Raw genomic sequence first — 17,434 nt, 5'->3', positions numbered from 1 at the left:
GGCTGGGTTTCTTGGCCATGGCTATGTGTGTGTGGAGGGGTCTCTTTTATGCAAGGGAGAGTGTATCTTTGGTGGAGGTTCTTCAGTCCAATGGAGTGATCCATGAGACTGTAGACCTGGCATCTAGAGGAGCTGTTCATCCCATGTTCTCTCTACCTTTTCTCCAACACGTTACTTCACAAGGGAGTGTTGACTGATGGCCATTTCCCTTGCTTCGCTTCCCACAGGAGACTCCAACAGAAGTCCTCTGATATCCATAGTTAAGGGACTGTAGAACTTAATTATTGAAGAAGTGGGCAGCCTTACTGCAATGGGTTGGTGGATTATAAGAAAGGCTTCTACCTAGAGGGGAAAAAAAGTGGGAAAGTTTTTTTTCATGGGTTAAGTTTGTGGAAAAGTGGACCACTTGCGTAGACAAGTACCAAAAAGACCTAGTTCCACCTTTCTCTTCTGTTGAATAGCAGGAGAAGCAGAGCAGTGGGTAGGGAATGTTTAGTCCTCCAATTCCCCAGACGATCGTTCCATGGTATAGGATAACTGATGACAGAAGACCCATTGGCATCAAAAGGGTATTTCCCATTCTGACTGTCTCTTGGACACCCACTGCCCATAATCTTCTCTGGCAAGTAGAAAGCTGAATTGTCTTTTGGCCAAGGCAAAGCACAAGTGGGACATTTTAAAGCAGTATCATTTCCTGCTGGCTTACAGTTTGCAGAAAAGCATTTTAATGTGCTTTAAATGCATTTGTCAGTGATAGGTACAATTGGTGTCATGTTTCCCGTAACAGTCAAGGACAAAGTGAGGATGGCTCCTTATTCAAGAGGTTACAGAAGAAGAAAAAATCCAGTCTTTTTGTGCCTGAGGATTCCTTTCATGTTTCTTCAGCAAAGCTCTCTTCTCTTGGCTTGCTTGGCACTTTACTCCAGTAGTAGTTAAACTTGCTTACACTTTTTTAAATGCTTCAGAGTTGAATCAGTTCACATAATTGCCTTACCTTTTAAGAATCTCTGCTAAGTTGAACTGAACTGGCTTGAATGCTAAAATCCTCCCCCTTGCTTTGCCACCATTAGAAATCCACCGCATAAAATAAATATTTCATATTCTCTTGACAGAAGAAGCACAAGTTATGCAAAGACAAACCAGAAGCTCTGCAAAAAATGCAAAACTAAGCCAGCTGCCATCATAATACCTGGAGAAAAAAAAAAGATACACAATGCTTCAGTTAGCATCAAAAATAAAAGAACTGACACACTTTCCCACTGGAGTCCATGGCATCTTAGGGTAGTGTGTGTGTGTGTGTGTGTATGCCTATGTGTGGAGAAGTGATAAAATATGTGTCAATCTGTTGGAACACAAAATCTACCTTTTATGTAATGTGTGATATTGTGATGCAAGTATAGGTAGTCCTTACTTTGCAACCACAGTTGGGATTAGCAACTCAGTCATTAAGCACCCCAATCGCTAAGTGAAAAATCACATGACTGCAATGGACTTACAACAACAACCCATTCTAAGTTAAATGAATCACCATAGTCACTAAGCAAAACATTTTGTGAGCAGGACTTGTGATTTTACTTCCACATTCTCCATTCACTCTGTTTATTGCAAGCTAGTGGGTAGCACACAGATGGAGACCATGTGACTCTTAGATGTTGCTGTGGTTGTAAATGAGCACTGGTTGTGAAGTGCCTGAATGGCAATCACAAGACCTCAGGAACTGTGATGGTGGTAAAGGCAAGGATTGGTTGCAAAGCAATGCTTTCAAAAATATAATTGTAACTTCAAATGGTTGCTAAATGAGGCAATTGCTAAATGAGGATTACCTGGACAAAAAAGTGGAGTTTGCATTGTGACATCACAATGCATGTTCCATAATGTTGGCATCATGTTAGATGATAATAGACAGCTGGTAGATGATATTAGATTAATAGTGCAGAATCCAAAATTAAATGCAGAAGAGAGTCTTCTCACATATGCATAAAGGGTCTGCAAAATATTACTAGTAAGGTGCCTAGGATCAGACGCAACATCAATGCTGTGAGACACCAACATTTAAGAAAAAGCAAAGACCTGAATTTTGCACACAATACTTTTTGAAAACATTCACATCTTTTGCTTTTACTCTGGCATGTCTTTGCACAGAACTCTTAAAGCAAAAAAAAAAAAAAAAGCTCTTTTCCAACTGTTATTTCTTCCAGTTTTAATCAAGCATATCACACAGTGACAAAATAATTTATGAGTGCAAGAGGTCAAGATGGGGAACTATACCTTCTGAGGCTAAAACTGGGGAGTGCGGAGGGAGAGAAAGCCGAGAAGAGGCGATTTATATGGAAGAAGTGAAAAGTAATGGAGGGTGATGAGAGATTAAAAGCTCTCCCCAGATACAGGAAAGTACCCAGAGAAGGCAGCATAAGGAGAAGGGAAGAAGAGGCAACATTCTGCTGTATCCTTCCATGTTCCTTACCCTTGGATGTATACTATCCTTGGGACCCTTCCTCACAGTCAAGTTAAAGTCCTTTCATATGTTGTCCCTTTTATTCTGCCCTAATAACAATGTTGCATTATTTTTTGCAGGCTAAGTGAAAGAAAGGATTTGATGGATTCCCTCCGTTTCTTTCCCCCCCCCCCCTTTCTGACTGGTTGTTTTTAGTAGAAAAACAATCCCACACAACTTTCCTTAAGGTACAGTGGGTTAGGGCACATTTAGATTGATACTTAGCATGACAAGTTTAGTCACTTGATGTAACGGCATGTGGGAATGACCTTGGGAGGCAGGTGGAAGAACCACAGACTAGACAACAGTCAGACAAGCAGCAACTTGAGCCTACTGAATGAATTTGAGCATGCAAACCACTCAGAAGGAACCCTCCCCAGCAAGTAGAGAGAGATACTTTCAGATTTGCAAGATTCTGCTAATGTTCACATATGTGTGTCATTTTATTATCCCACCTTTATTATTTCTATAAATAATTCAGTGATGAACATAGCTAATACCTCCTATTTTCCCCACAATAACCATTCTGTACAGTGAGTTGGGCTAAGAGTTACCCTGCCAGCTTTCATGCCTAAAGCAGGACTTGAACTCCCAGTCTCTTGGCTTCTGGTGCTTTAACCATTGGATCAAATTAATGTAATGTAATCTTACAATAAAATTTCAAGGTGCGGTGGCTCAGTAGCTTAATGATGCTGACAATGGTCTTTTTTTCAGCAGTTCAAGTCCTAGCACTGCATGGCGGAGTGAATTCCCATCACTCACCTCAGCTTCTGCCCACCTAACAGTTTGAAAGCATGTTCTATGTGTGAGTAGATAAATAAGTACCATTTTGGTGGAGAGATGAGCTTGTGCTCTGTGCAGGCAATCACATTTCTGCTGGCTCTGAACCTTCCTGGTTGTGACATACCGTATATTTACAAGGTGGCTCTGGGAAAGAGAGGGGCCTTTGATGACATTGCGGAAAGAACCCTTGTCTTTCTTTCTGGTGTGAAGCCAACTCACCTTCTTGTGACACACCTTGGGAAGCACGCATTCTGTTTTACAACAGAGCTGGTACATTGGTAATCAAACTACTATTCTACAATAGCATTGTGATTTCCTAGCTAATGTAACAACTCCATACACCAATAACAACAATGAAGCTAGGATTATTACTATTGGGTGGGCTAATGTATGAGGGAGTCACACATTAGAACTGGCATGTACCCAGCCCCCACAAGCCCACACCAAGACCACTCCCCTATAAAACATACTCTCTGTACCCATTTTTTCTGTAGCCTACCCCCAAAAGCAAATCCCCTTGCTTTTGGGAATAAATGCATTTCCTTTCTTCATAGCTTGTCTGGATTTCATTTTGACGTGTTCCTGGCCAACTCTGGCTCAAGTTGGACCCCCAAATTATTTTTTTATCAGCACCTAAGGCAACACTAGAATTCATGGTCTCCTGGATTTTAGCCTGATGCTTTAAACGCTACACTAAACTGGCTAATTTTTTTTTTAATATTTTTTTTAATTTAGTGTAATATTTATTTAACCTTTAACAATAAATCCTACTGAGTTTATTACTGAGGTGAGTTCTCAACTTTCACTTTTTTTCTTAGCACATGAAACATCAGGATGACTGAATTAAAAAGGAACTGCCAAAGATCAATTTTAAAACTCACTAAAAACAGTTATACAAATGTCTGAGCTTGAAATAGTACAACCCATTCCTTACTTTTGAGAATAGTTCATTGCTGAGCTTGTAGATAAGTGGGAAAAGAGAGGAAATATTACCTGAAAGAGCAAAAATTTAACACTTCATGTGTGTCAAATAAGGCAACACTAGAATTCATGGTCTTCTGGATTTTATCCTGATGCTTTAAACGTTTAGCCTGATACTTTTTTGTTCCACAAAAATATGTTATTGCTGGAAAACACTTGCTGAAAATACTTTCTTAAAAACCCTGTGCAAAAAGTAGTTTTAAACATTCTGCTAAACTTTTATAAAAAAATAATATACTAATGTCGATAGCTGGATTACAAATTTACAATTGTTTCTGGCCAAAGTAAATGTTTGTACTATTTAATTTATTTGAACGGAGATTGCTTACATGAAGAACTTATTTATGGGTGTACAGTACAACCAAATCAGATCATGAGATTAGGCAGTGCTGTGTCTCTGCAGTTAGGTCACTGGTCTGATGATCGACAGGCTGTTGGAACCAGCAGTTTGAAAGCAGACTACTGTGAGTAGATAGATGGGTACCACTTCAGTGGACAATTTAACAGGGACATGAAAGAAGCCCCAACTGGGCATCCCTCAGGGAATGCAGGTTTCACCAGTTGATCCTTTCACTATGGAAGCACTTGGGTACTTCTCACACAGAAGTCTAGTGTAGATCATGAAATTGGTAAATATGTAGAGGAATTTGAGTATCAGATTGGAAGGTCAGTTCGGTATTACAGGGTGGGGAAGTTAGATATCAGGAAGTGATTCTATCAAATAATATGGAGACAGAGTAATAGGTGACACATGGAGTGAAATGATAGAGGCCATCTAATTTAATAAACTCCTACATGATTCTTAAGTGATTGCAGACATTACTTATGTTTGGCAGGTGGTAATTTGAAAGAAGTTATTTACCCAGAGCAGGCAAGTCTAAACACACTCCAATTAGTTTTAAACCAGCTGTGGCAGTGGATGTTTTGAATGAGGACTAACTGAAACTGAGAGCAACTCTGCCCTTACTGCTTGTCCCATCTTCAGTATGGGCCACTCACTGCTTTTTGAGTGCAGGAATGGATGAAGTCATTCTGTCCTCCTTTCACTTCCAAACCATTACAAATGCATTCCATGTTCATGATTTCCAGCTTTAATTCAAAACATTTTTTCCAATATTTTGTTCTGTTCTAATAACAGTCATAGCTTCAATTAGCCTTCTTAACTCCAGGAGCCATTTCAACCAGAACAACTCCAGGAATCGGTTGCTAGGCCATTTAAACTTAACCTATCAGACTGCTGCATTCTTCTTCTTCTTCTTCTTCTTCTTCTTCTTCTTCTTCTTCTTCTTCTTCTTCTTCTTCTTCTTCTTCTTCTTCTTCTTCTTCTTCTTCTTCTTCTTCTTCTTCTTCTTTCTCTTCCTCCTCCTCCTCCTCCTCTTCCTCCTCCTCCTCCTCCTCCTCCTCCTCCTCCTCCTCCTCCTCCTCTTTGGAAGCTTTCAGAAAGCCAACAACACCTAGATAGGAAAAAAATACTCATAACTTCCTATGGGATGCTTTTGTGTTACACTGTTTTCTTCTCTAATTCAGGTAATTGGCAGGTGGAGCAATAGTTTCTGGATTAAATGTACAATGTATTTATATTCAATCTTAATGCACCCCTGTGCGTGAATTTCCAAAGAATGACAGCAATAAACACATGGCATTTATTTTCCCTTTCTTAAATTCAGAATGAATTTCAGAAAAAAAAAATGCATTGTAACATATTAAAGTTGAATATATGAGTTCTTTTTAATCAAATCAAATTTAGACAAAGCATAATAGAATAAAGGATTTATTGCAAAGATTTGCACAAGAAGGAAAGTAATGCTAGACATTCTGCTTTTGGGGAAGACTTTAACTACCAGCACGTTGTGGAAACAGATTAAATTTTGCAGGAAGCTGAATACTATAAATTATTGAGCAATGATAATCTCATATTTCTGGTCTACCCTCAATTCTGTAAAGGAATTATGATGAAATCAATGGTGACAGAGATACACATCTAAATGAGCAAGAAAGCAGAACTAGTAATGCAGAGCCAATTGTTCTCTCTTAGCTGAAGCTACTTTACTGGTGGTTGTGAAGGGAGAACAAAAGATAAGGTATATAGGTTGTTCTGCACGCCTTGCTGAACAGATAGGATTAAATCCAACAAATAGCAATACTAATTTTGTAATTCTAGTTTGGCCCTATCCAGAATGCAGGCCAGTACTTGTGAATGGGATGGGATGTAGGCAACATTGGCTTGCTAAATAGTCTTTTATAGAAAAGAGAATGACATGAATGTGTTTGGGATAAAATTGGGCTTTGCTTGGACTTGTGACATAATGGCCAAAATGTACCTAAACTGCTTTTACCATGCTGCATCTGGCACAGGAAGTGCCAAGGATGGTAAGTTGGTCTACATTTTATCTGCCTTATTAAAAAGCATTCTATGAAAGCCTGAATGGTATATAGACATGATGGAGCTCCATATCTGTGGGCCCAGCTAGTGATTCTGACATAAGGAAGACTGAGAGTTGGAATATGGAAGGAAGGAAGGAAGGAGGGAGGGAGGAAGGAAAGAAAGAAAGAAGGAAGGAAGGAAGGAAAAGGGACAAATATAATAGATCTGAGAAAAGGTAGTCTAATTCTGTGAATCAATTGTTCATTTATATAGGCAGGGAGGTGAGAGTATAGGTTGATTTATGAATTAAAGATGTATAATATATGTCAGAAAGTATGAATTTATGTCAGCTAGTGTATAGGAATCCATATGATAATAGTTCATGTTATGATCCAAAGAACAACGATAATGGAAAAACCAGGAATGAATTTTACAAAAAGATGTGCACCATTGTGAATGAATGCAATCCAGGGAGGGATATTGTGCTAGGTGACATGAATAGATGTAAGAGAATGAAATGAATGACTACTGAAAGTAATGGTGCCATTCAGAGGCCCAAGAAGGAAGGTGCCTATTTCTTGAGAGTCTGCCTAGAAAACCAATTTTTTCACACATGCTTCTACGGTATATACAAGTATTCATATGCACACATGGCAAGAGAATGAATATACATCTCAAAGCATGATTCATCTGGTTGTTTATGTTCAAACACTGAGAAAATTAGCGAAGGTGATGAAATGCTTGGCACATGGCATGGACCATTTTGTAGCAGTGTCAGAAACTGATTGAGTGGAAACAGGGCATGGAACAAAAGGAAAGAAGGGAAATAACTAGAGTGAAAATAGACACACTGCAAGAACAAAAAGTTTTGGTTTGCATGTAAAAGCACTAGAAGATAAACTTCCCAAGATAACGGGAGGGAAAAAAGATATGGAAACGGTTTAGAACAGTGCTAAAGGAATTATGTCCCAGAATGCCAAGGAAAACTATGCAAATGGGAAATATGAAAAGAAAATGCATGGCAAAATGGTGAAAGGAAAGAGATGGTAGGTTAGAACAAAAACCCATCTAAGGGAATTCAAAATACAAGGCTGGGAGGATGCATAATATGCAGTATACAGAGAGCAAAAGATAATTGCAGAGAACATAATTAAAGAGCAAGGAATGGTTAAGATTTAAAAAGGAGAAAATGCAGCCTGGTTCTGATGTAAGTTGAAATTAGCTTGGAAGGGAATGAAAGAGTGAAAGCACAGTTTCCAATAAAATAAATGGAATTAAAAATAAAAGTGATGAAATAATTTGCGATGGAACTGAAAGGAGGGCATGTTGAAAGTGATTTGTATGGGAAACAATAGTGATATGTCAAAGCGTGGAACTGAAATAAATACTATAACTGTTGGTTCCCAAGAAAGAAAAATGGAAGGAAAGAGAATCATAAATGCAGTGAAAATGATGGAAACTGGTAATGCTTAGGAACAGATGGTGTAACTGAAGAAATGTTAAAATATGGATGTGATTTTGCTTGTGGAGCAGCTGTGCAATTTGTTTAACTTGTATGAAGATAGTATCTATGCCTGATGATTGGGGGGGGGGGAGCTGTTATTGTTCTTTATATACTGGGAAAGTTAACAAAACTATAAAAACTACAGGGACATTTGTTTGTTAAGTATATGTGGAAAAGTGCTTGGCAGAAATGTGGTTGAAAGTAATGGTGAACAAAATTCAGGAAGTCCCAGCCAGGGAATATGTAGCTCAGATTTTTGGTCTTCAGGAGATTAGTTTGAATTATACACTCGGACACACAGTTGCTATGAAAGTTAGCAGTTTACTCAAGGTAGAGGAGATAATAGGAGACAAGGAATGCAGACCAAACCAAAACTACCTGAAAGGAGCTTGCCTGAATGGTTTTGCTTTTAACAGGTGCATAGTGCACAGAAAAATAGTCAAAATTCAGTCCAAAGTTCTTGGAGCCAGGTCAGTGTTGTCAGCCAGTCTAGCCAGGGCCATCTTAACAGCATTATGGGCCCCGGGCAAAGCAGTGTAGTGGGGCCTCTACGACAACTACTTGCAGGAATAAAAATGTAAATGGTCAACAGAATTAAACATTTATTTATTTTATTGGCACTTCCAACAAAATTTGTGTTATTTAATAAAATAACACCGATTAATTAAAAAATGCAGCAAAATGTAATAACTATGTTGCTGTATTTATACATTGAAGGTACATTGAAGGGTTAACATGCACAGATTAGAATGTGGCCCCTATGCTCGTGGGGCCCACGGGCAAGCGCCCATCAGGCCCATGTGTTAAGACAGCTCTGAGTCCAGCGGTCAGAATTTCACAGGCAGAATCCACACAAACATCACACAGCAGCCATACATAAGATAGTTGATTCCAGTGAAGGATTGTGTAGCAGGGCTGCCTCTTAAATCAGGCTGCAGTCAGCTGTATTTAATCAAGAGACTTCTTTGCTGGCAAAGAGCCTCATAGAATGCCTTTGCTTACCTCTGAGCTCTACTCTCCAGATGCTGTGACTGGGAGGTCTTATGTCATCATCTGACCGTTCCAGCTTTCAGGTGGTGCCGTGCTTGATTGTCCTCAGGTGATTCTTGGCTTTGTATCTCCTGAGGCTGCCATTTCACAGGTTCCGCTAGAGCAACTTCTTCACATTCAGAGTCAGCACCTGAAGCCTGAGTCATGAAAATCATTCTTTGGAGCAAATATATCATCTAATAAATAATTTGTGTTATGGAGTGTTTGCATGAATGTGTTGAAAAGAGAACCATGTGTTTTGCAGTTAAAGTCCTGGACTAGGAACAGGGAATCTCAGGTTTTAATCCTCTTTACACATAAAAGCCAACTGGGAGACTTTGGGCCAAACTATCAGTCCCCAAGAACCATAATCAACATGCGTAATTACTTCTGAGTATTTTCTTTATTGTGGGTGGCCTGCAGACAGAACCCTACCAGACTAAAGCAACTATCTGCTTAAGGTTACACTCTGTAAACTGCTAGGAGTGGCTGTCTTAGCTGTTTTCCTGCCTATCAGATATTTCAAGCTCCATTGTCCCTTTGCCCTCTGGGAGCAGCCCCTCCCTCCTGGGACTGCAGGCTACATTCTATCACATCTAATTTCAATGTCTCCTATACTAAGAAATCATCAATATGCCAACCTACACTGGTAGTTTAGGTTTATAACCTTAACCTTAAATGAAAAGGCCTTCATTTTAGTGTAGAGTGATTCAAACCAACTACAACAACAGCAATGATAGTGTTAAAGGTTGATTGTTCTATTTGATAAAACTAAAGTGGAACTAAAGCATCAGTGATGATAAATGAAATGAATAGCCCTGGTGGCACAGGGCTTAAAATGCAGTATTGCAGACTAACTCTGCTGGCTGCCAGCAGTTCGACCCTGACCAGCTCAAGGTTGAGTCAGCTTTCCATCCTTCTGAGCTCGGTAAAATGAGGGGGTAATATGCTAACTCTTACAGAGCTCTGTAAAGCACTGTGAAGTGGTATATAAGTGTAAGTGCTATTGCTAATGCTAAATATTTATTGATTGGGTCAATATTGATTATGATAAAGACATTTTGTTACTCCATGTATAAATAAATAAATATTTAGTAAATGTACTGTTAGAAGTTGAAAATTTAAATATACACGAGTTTTGAATGAAAATAGTGTTGTGTTGTTAGCTGAAAATCAAATAATTTGAAGAATATTGGGTAAACAATGAGAAGTATGCATCTTATTAATATATCAAAGATCAAGATATATAGGATTGATAGGGGAAGTATGCTGAAAACTTAGAAAATTTGGAAAAACAAGAACTTGTAAATTAATTTGTATACTTTGGTAAAATGTTTCTCATAGATGGAAAAATAGGAAATATTTTATGACAGGCAAATGTTATAGAATGGCAGCATATACCATGTGATCTGTTGTGAGAAGTGAATTTCTGTAAAAACAAGCAAAATAGTTGGACACCAGTCTGCCCACATTGGTATATAGAAATGAGAAGTGGATAAATTAAGAAAAATATAAATGTTGAATGCAGTATTTAAAATGGATGTTGAAAAGAAAAGGACAAGAGGTGTTCAAAAATGAATGTGGATGCAACAGAAAAGTGAAGGACTGCTATAAAAGGATTGTTTTTTTGTTTGTTTATTTTACAAGAGAAGTGTATTTATTTCATCACATTATGTGGCTGCTTACTCACCAAGTAAGAATGTGTTTTGATGATTTAGACAGAATTAAATGCAAACCACATATATGAAAGAAAAATGAAGGATCTGAAGGAATAGGGAATCTGAGAAAGTTTTGGTTGGCTGGAGTTGATAACATCCTTAGAAAGAGAACTGAGAAAATTCAAGAAGAAGTTGATCAGTCAAGAAGAAGAATAGGATAATTTGCAATGATATGAAAATATGGAAGGATGGTGTTGATAAATACCACATCTAGTTCGATAGCTTTTTTAAAAATTACTTTTTATTCACTTTCTACTGGTTTGGAAATGTTAGCCTATCTAGAAAGAGAATAATGTGATATGTGTTATGTCTCCTCTTGGAAATTCAAACGAACAAACATAAAGCAGCCGTTTCACAATTAAATCAAACGGAAAGAAGTCTTACAAGATAACGGCTGGCAGAAACCACAGCATAAATCTTTACTCTGTCCGGCAAACCAGTCCTGGCAATAAATCCTCAACCTCAGAGCTCTTTGCTGTAACGTCCTCACTCAAATAGTCATTTTGTTCCTGGCGAAAGGCACCAGCTCAGCTGTGTCCTTTTATACCCATTAAGGCAACGTGCTAATTAACTGGCTTGCCCTTCAGATTAACGTTTCCTGGTTCTGACGTCAATCCACGATCTAACAGTCATCAGAGTCAAAACTCCCAACAGATCCTTCCAATCACAACAGATATGTATGTATGCATGTATAGATGCAGTTTGTCTGATTATTCTCTTGAAATAATTTCTAGCATTAACTATCCACCATAAAAGTGAAGATGGATTTCCAAGAATAATAGGCTGCATCCACATTATTGTAACTAGATCAATTTATTGTTCTGACCCATGCCTTGTTCAAAGCAAACAAACACCAAACAGAGATAAAAGCAAAACCTTTTTAATGCTTCTCTGTGAATTCCGTTCATTCACAGTAAAACTCTATTAAAACTAACTGTCCCAGATAAGAACAAGCCTTGCCAAGGTTGTGCAAGGCTGCCAAGAACACTAGATTAAATTGCAAGGAAATAATCAAAACCAAAAGTCTCCAAACACAAACCAGGATAGTCTAAATTTCCACAAGACTTGAAGTGCAAGAACTTCTTTGCTTCCTGAAAAGAATCCCACCTCTGAGGGCTGGCTTTTATTCCTTACAGCCTTACTCCTGAGTTGCCCGTGCTGCTGCAGCTGCTCTTTCCTTCAAGCAGCCCTGCATGCATGCACACTGGGCACAGGCTCCTCAGGGTCCTCTTCATCACTGCTGCCAGCCTCCACAAGTTCTGAAGGCAGCACTCTACTCTCTGGTCCCATCCCTGCATCACACGCAGGCCCCTCATCAGAGTCCTCGTTCTCTGAGACCTCAGCCATCTGCACCTGCTGCTGGTGAACCACAACATTTATAGAAAATGGAATGCAGCCTGCTCATTTTTCCCAGTCTGTGTCAGCCCCGCTAGATGAACTCAATTCCACAGGAAAACTAAAACCACTTTTATTGAGATTAACATATCAGAATCTTGCAAATTTGATTGTCCTATATCTCCTCCTCTGTCTTATAGCTCAATAAATTAGGGAGGTTTTTACATGATCCACCTCTGAGTGTTATCTCACTGTTGTAGGTGTAAAAAGATGCTTTATTCTCTTTTGCCTAGACAGCAGCTCCTGCATATCTCCATCAAACTCATCACCCTTACTCTGTAAAACTGAGTATCAGCCAGATTTACTATCTTTCCATAATCCATAACCAACATGGGAGCATCAAGTCAAGAAATTTACAAAACAGTTTCCTGAATGGATCTTAAGGCAAGTACATCTTAAGATAAAGTATATTTTTAAAGGCAAAACATGCAGTCATAACCCAATCCAGTCAAAACCTTACTTGTGGTTCATGGAAGAAAAAGAAACTTTAAATTCATCTAAAGCCATAGCTGGGTCACACTTTTATTAGGAACAACCAAATAAACATTTTAAAAATGAATGTGCTTTTGGGTTCTTTACCATCAGGCTAATGTTCCTCCTCAGCTTTGACTCCAGTCTCAAAGTCAAACCTTTGCTCTGAAGAAGGGGAAGATTCATGTTTATGCTTTATTGTATCTTGCTTGATAAAAATTATATTTACAATGTACCCTTACATGGGAGGTTACGTTAAAGACGTTTATACTGAATTGTGAATACTATTCATTTTAATGATGATATCTTGCTAACACAGTGTTGCATAGATGTAAAAAAAAAAACCCAGGGGATTAAACTAAATATTGTCATGGTAACAGTAAGAAAAAGAAATACTTCTAAAAGGATTTCCCATAAGTGAGAACGGTTCATATTCAGTAAGTAGTCTTCAATAGAAGTTGACATCTGTTATTCATTTGTTGTTTCTTGGTTTCAAGAAAAGGCAGAGATAATTGGAAATAGTCAAGTGTTCTGGGAACATACTGAATGAAAGAGCTCTTAGACTTGGAGCTTCTTAAATTCTAGTGTGTTTATTTTCCCCCGCCCCCCAAAAAACACCCCATGAACATACCTTCATTGTCCTTATTTTCCCTGAATGGGCTAGTTGGATAGTTGTCTTGAGTTACTGTCCTTATTCTTCAGCAATAGAAGATGAAAGCAGATCTTTTTATTAAGGAAGCACAAAGAAGAAAAGGCTGCAATCTAGCACAACAAGTAGCACCTCCCAAAGGTGCATTGAAAAGAGGACAAGAGAGAGGATGTTTGTAAATAGCTAGGCAAAATAATTCCAGCCCGAATCACCTTTCACAATCAGAACTTCATAGGACAGGGATGTCAAACTTGATTCCATTAAGGGCTGCATCGGGGTTGTGTTTGACCTCGGGGCCCAGGGAAATATGGCCAGCTCAATATCACTTGTGTCGGGGGGGCGGAGCTTGTGGTGGCCTGAGCTGTCTGCCAGAAAAAACGGGCTCCCAAACTCTGTTTCTGGCTGCAACAGCCTCCTGCAACCCTTTGCTAGTGAAAATGGAGCTTGGGAAGGCTGCGCATGAGCTCCTTTTCTGGCTGCAATGGCCTCCTGCAACTTTCTGCCAGCAAAAACACAAGTCACCACGGAGCAATTTAACAATTCAATTTAAGTATTTAAAATAATTTTAAAAAATATTTTATTCTGTCATTCACATTTCATTTTGTCCCTCCTTTTGCATACTTTTTAAATTATTCCATTCCACCATTCCTTCGTTATTAGTGTAACTCTTGTCCTGGGTCAAGTTATCCTGCAGCAAGCTGGCTGCGCTGAGTTGGTTGCACTGAGTTGTCCTAGACCTTATCCTCTTTTAATGTTATACAGTATATCATTAATGAACATATAAAAATTATTCTTAAATGTTTTCTTGCTTATTTTCATTGAGTTGGAATGAACGGCCCTGTTTTCCACAGAAATATTATTTTAAATAGTGGTTGAATAATGTGACCATTCTGTCATGGACTTCTCATTTGAAAGCAAAAGTACCTGTAAGAATTCTTGTGTGGTACTTTAGTCATTTTTCTCAACCCATGTGGTATGTGTGTGTGTGTGTGTGTGTGTGAGACAGAGAGAGAGAGAGAGAGAGACAGACAGACAGACACACACACAGAGAGAGAGAGAGAGAGAGAGAGTGAGAGTGAGAGGGGGGAAGGGGGCTTATTGGATTAATTATTTCTAATCCTGAATGCAATTGGAGAAGTCTGGGAATCCTGCAATTCATATTTGATCTATTTTGGGGTTCTCTGCAATTGTGAGACAGTTTTGATCAGCATTATATCAGATTGTGATCCATGGTAAGAAAACCACAACAAAATGAACAAATTCTTCATTTTCCTTAGACAAGGGATGAATGCCTCATTCACTTGATCTTAGTCAAATGGCCAAATACAGTTTATAAAATAAAGACAGTTAACATCTTGATGCATGATTAAATTGCAGCATGATCTCAGTACAACAGCAAAAAAGCCCCTTGTCCGATTAGTTACAACATTCACATAGTATCTAATGAGCTTGTTGAGAGCTTGCCTGTGCAAAGGACAATCTTGTGAGGATGAGATTTTAAAAAAAAAAAACAAATTGAATAGCCACAGATTTAGTTCAATTAGCTTAGCAATCAATTAGTGAAGACCATCAGTGATTCTACAAAACCCCGCAGCTGAGCATTAATTATTCATTATTGGGTAAGCTTTCTATATATCATATGGAGGATTCATATGCCAGAGATCAATAAATATAATGCATGCCGGTATAGGTAACTGAAAAGATATTTTATGTACTGTTGGAATTAACGAGTCCTTAGAAGCGATGGTTTATTTTCTTCTAAAAGTGGTTAAGGCAAAGGTTAAACTATTGACAGTTGCTGCTTCTGGACTTATACCCCAGGCTAGACTGCACTTTTCCATGAATATCCTCATGCAAAGCATGCATAGTGAATATCCTTCTAAAAATCCAGTCAATATGAGATCTGTCCAATCAATAACAGTCTCACTTTGGTTGGGTTGCTCATCTCCGCTCCCCAAACTGAAAAAATGTTAACCAAAAATCCTTACCACATCCTTTAGTAAACGTATAAAGGGTTGCTTTGACCATTAATGTGCATGTGCCTTTTTTTTTTTTAGTTTTTACTGATTTTGAAAATTTGTGCTTGACTATTGTAGTCTTCCTGACCAAATTATCACCAAGTCTGATTCTAGCACTTTTGGTGTGCTTCAACACGCACACAGTATCTTCAAAAACTAAAGGAAAAAGTATACTTTATGCCATTTTTAATGGAAGGAAGTTTCTCTTATGAGCAGTGCTTACTGTAGAGTTAGCTACTGTAGAATTCTGTAAACGGATCATTGTGTTTTTTTTTTTATTACACAGATGTCTTGCCCAAAAGTATTGTGGTTTTTGGGGGGCTTGAAACACGAAAGAATATACATAGGATCCAACTTCATTTATATGTGGCAGTGATTGCAATTTGGCATCAGCCTCAAAGCCTAATCAAATGTATTATTCTCCCTTCTCCTCCAACATTTTAAACATTGGGCTTAAAAATGATGGGTTGTTATTGCTTTTGACCCTTTTAAACTGTGTTGAAATACTGCAATATAGCCTTAGAATCCCATTACAAAGTTTTAATTTTAGTTTCATGTGTTTAAGACGAACACTTAAAAGTTGCAGAAGGGCTCTGGCTGATTTCTGACTATTCTCCATGTGACAATGCAAGCATAATCATTTGAATGTTTAAAGTTGACCCCTGATATTTGCTCAGGTTTGTTTCTGTACACATGGACATCTGTTTATTCAGATGGGATGAAACAACATTAATAATCATAACAGCGTCTTTGGAAGACCTTTCTTCGCAGTGGACGGCTATCTGATTTTTTTTTTACAGAACCCCTGGAGGCACTTTTGAAGCACTGGGTAGATTAAAGTGATAGCTTGGAAGTACAATGGTAGAAATGACTCAAGTTGGCCATCAGTGCTACAGGGACCCCAGAGGCTCCCAAATCTTGCCTCAGAATGCCAGATCAGGGGTGGTGGCTGGGGAATTCTGGGAGTTGAAGTCTGAAAGTTTTAAAGTTTCCAAGGTTGGATACCCCCGTGCTAGATACTGATTCCATTCTGCTAGTAGAAATAGTGTTGACTTGGTTTCTATTTCTTTCTCTCTCTCTCTTTTTTATAGCTTTGCAATTAGTAAGAAAACCTTGTGGGAATGGAAAAGAAGAATTGCCCAGAAGAAGTCTTGATGGGAAGGAAGTGAGATATTACTTACAGCTCTTTTTTTTTTTTTTGCTTTTATTCTATTTATCTTTCTCCTTTCACTTGAAAAATCCCACTTTAGGGCCATGTCAGTGAAAAGCAAGTTAGGGATAGGTTGCAAAGAAAAAAATCTGGTTCGAAGATAGTGTAAGCAGTCCCTCATTGGGGAATCAAATGTTTCCTTCACAAATGCTTCTTTAATATATTTGAACCAAAGAGGAAATGACCGTTTTGCATTGTCCCAGAATTGTTCATTTTGCGTACAAAATCTGATCTGTTCATAAATTTTCGCCCAGAGGTATGGAAGTATTAGGAAGGTCTAATAGTTTCTGAATGTTCTCTGACATTGTCTCTGGGCTCCACATAGCCTCAGATTTCCTGCAGCTCCCCAGAGAGAACCTGGATTTTTCTACCATATTAACCTTTAGGATACTTTTGGAAATCCTAGCATTAGTGCTTCTCTCAATTTCTTTTAATCAAAGAAAGCAGGGCAACAGAAATGATGATGATGATGATGATTATGTTCAAATGAGATGGCTGAATGAAAATCAGGATATGGTGTTTGTATATTCACTGGTGAAACTTTTTAACACCGAACAATGATAAAAGACTGTTTTTTTTTAATTGCTAAAGTCAAAAGAAGACTAAGTGATGACAGAAAGAGACTACTCTTTAGTTGGAAAAGGGCAAGAAAAGGTGATGATCAAGTGAAATTTAGACCGGGAAGGCAGTAGTAATATGAGAACACTGTTGGGTCTTTCCTTTTTTTTTCCTGCTGAAATGAAGCAGAAGGTTGTTTGCACTATTATTCAGAAGAGTGTGAAAAATCATTCAACTCAAAGTTATCTTTAGTACTACC

The sequence above is a fragment of the Pseudonaja textilis genome, chromosome 2 (genome assembly GCF_049901715.1).
Source record: "Pseudonaja textilis isolate UNSWEBS1 chromosome 2, rPseTex1.2, whole genome shotgun sequence".
NCBI lineage: Eukaryota > Metazoa > Chordata > Lepidosauria > Squamata > Elapidae > Pseudonaja > Pseudonaja textilis.
Note: the sequence above shows the minus strand (reverse complement) of the source record.